Here is a 2,745-nt window from a genome sequence, read left to right on the forward strand (position 1 = left end):
AATACTATGTATTATCATATTTTCTGGCATACAATATGCCCTGGAATAAGAAATGCATCTTGTTATGGGGAAGGCAGATTAAAGAAAAACATATTTTCCCAGAGTTGTGGCTTCACAGAGCAAAGGCAGGGCTAAAAAGCCTGTAGGGCTGTGAAATAAAAGAAGAGACACCAGGAATTGCTAGCAGACAGCAAAATTGTGAGAAGAAAGGTTAGCTTGCTTATTGCGACATCAAGACCATGAAGAGATGATTTTAATACCGGTGGGGTAAAGCATGATGAGCCATTAAGTCAACTGATTCTCTCAGCTGCTTGAAAAGATAGTCCACTGCTGGTGCTGGGCAGTTGGTTTTAGAGTAGGATTCAAAGTGGTGGGTTCTATTCTGGGCAAAAAAAAAAGCTTAAGATATACACCTCAATTGTGGGGGGCTAATATGAGGGGAAGCATAAGTTGTATGCAGGAAAATATGGTGCTAAAATCCTCATTACATTTTGAGCTGCTTTAATTGAACAGTTGGATCTCTCTCCTTTTATTTTAAAATCTACCAAATTCTTTCCTCCTCCTCTACAAATCATGAATCCTCACATATCCTAATGCCCAGATTTTGACCCCAGTCTTGTCTTACCTGTCTGCTGTAAGTTATATATTATTAATAATACACACAGCCCCTCAGAAAGAGCAAATCCTCTTTGGTTATCTGTTGACCTCCAGACCAATGATAAAAACCATTCATCATATCCTCATCCAGAAGAGGCAAAATTCTACTGAAGCCTGACAGCCCATCAGGCTGGTATAATTAAGGCCTTCCAGTTTCTTCGCTAAAAGCACACAATGAGTAATGTGCTCAGTATCATGTCCAGCTGCCTTTGATTGCCTAGCTCAAGTGACCAGTACCCATATACAGATGGGCCAACCAAAGCGGTTGCCTTTGGCATAAGTCCATACCGGTTAAGATAAACAGTTAAGATGTCTTAATTGCTCTGACTGCAACCCCTGACCATAAAAATAGGCCATGTTAATTATGGTACACATAGAACATATAGCAGCTGCAGAATCCAGTTCCTTATAAACATTTGTTTTATACTTAACTTATATGATATGTCTAGATGTGTGGGAAATGGTTTAGGTCATTGATGAAGGGCTAGAATCCCAAACCACTGGACCTAAATGAACCCTGCTGTGAGAGTGTACAAGTCCATTGATTTTGTAAAGCTGCAGACTCTTATATCTGTTGGACTCAAATTGGTCAGTCTTCATAGTTTTCAGACATATAGAATGATAAAGCAAAAAACAAACCAGAAGCAAATGTTAGAAAATAATTACATGCTATTGAGAAATCACTATGGAAGGAAATCTCTCCTTGACCTAACAATTCCATACCTCCTCACCCTCCTGGGTTTTATTCTTATTTACCAATGATATTAAATCCTTTCAGGATTTCATAATGAACACCGTCTGGATGTTTAGAAAGAGGAGGAAGGCAGAAGGCTTGTTGCTGCATGCTGGGTTTGCTCAAGCAAACACACACCAAAGGTATATTGTTCTTCTGGACTATATCTTTGAGAAAAAAATCTAATAAATATCATGTGTCAGGCAAATCTTGAACCAATTTTCAGGTATTATTAAGAAGCTGGGAGATGTGTGGAAAGATTGGTGCAAAGCAGAAGGATACCATATTGCTGAGATAATTTGTCAAGATTCTTTACTCCAAAAGAAATAAAAACCCACATTTGACTAAGACAGATGGTTGACCTATTACTGAGCCCTGTACAATCTTGAATTTTGTACTTACAGTACTTCTGTGGATGCACTAAGGATCCCGAGTCAGAATTTTTTTCCAGTGCCATTTTATTTTAGCACATATAGCTCTTTGGGTCCTTTTCTTTAGTTATTTGATTATTTGGAATTTTGTAAATCAGGTTGTGACGTCTGTAGGTATTATAGGGTTTGCTTGTGCTGCCCTGTGCTCGTCTGCCTATAGGTGGCAACAGGGTAGACCTTGGCTCTAGATCACCAGGTCTGCCAGGAAGTTGATCTTACATTTTTCTCACCTGCCATGACTTTGATGACTTATATTTTTCCTGGGAGGCAATGTCCATCATGATCCTGCCTGGTCTTGATCCCTGTATCTTTGGTGGGGCTCCAAACCTCCCAGCCTAGCCTCTCCAGATGGTGTTTTACAACGTATCATAGATTTCATAGACATTAGGGCTGGAAGGGACCTCAGAAGGTCATCAAATCCAGCCCCCCTCCTGAAGGGGAGGAAGTCAGCTGGGGTCATAGGATTCCAGCAAGATTAGCATCCAATTTACTCTCGAAGGTGTTCAATGTAGGTGCTAGAACCACCTCCGATGGCGGGCTGTTTCAGACCTTGGGGGCTCAGACAGTAAACAAATTCTTCCTTATGTCCAGCCTGAAATGGTCTTGCAGTAGTTTATGACTGTTCGACCTCGTCATCCTTTGGTGCGCTCTGGTGAAAAAACATTCCCCCAGATCCTGGTGGTCACCCCGATAATCTTATAGGTGGCCATCAGATCACCCCTGAGCCTGCACTTTTCCAAGGTAAGAGCCCCATGGCTCTCAGCCTGTCGTTGTAAGGTCTGTTTTCCTGACCTCTGATCATGCTCATGGCTCTCCTCTGGACTCTCTCAAGCTTCTCCACATCTTTTTTGAATTGTGGAGCCCAAAACTGGATGCAGTGCTCCAGCTGTGGCCTCACCAAGGCTGAGTACAAGGGGAGAATGA

Source organism: Crocodylus porosus, unplaced genomic scaffold (genome assembly GCF_001723895.1).
Source record: "Crocodylus porosus isolate Cpor-Errol unplaced genomic scaffold, CroPor_comp1, whole genome shotgun sequence".
NCBI lineage: Eukaryota > Metazoa > Chordata > Crocodylia > Crocodylidae > Crocodylus > Crocodylus porosus.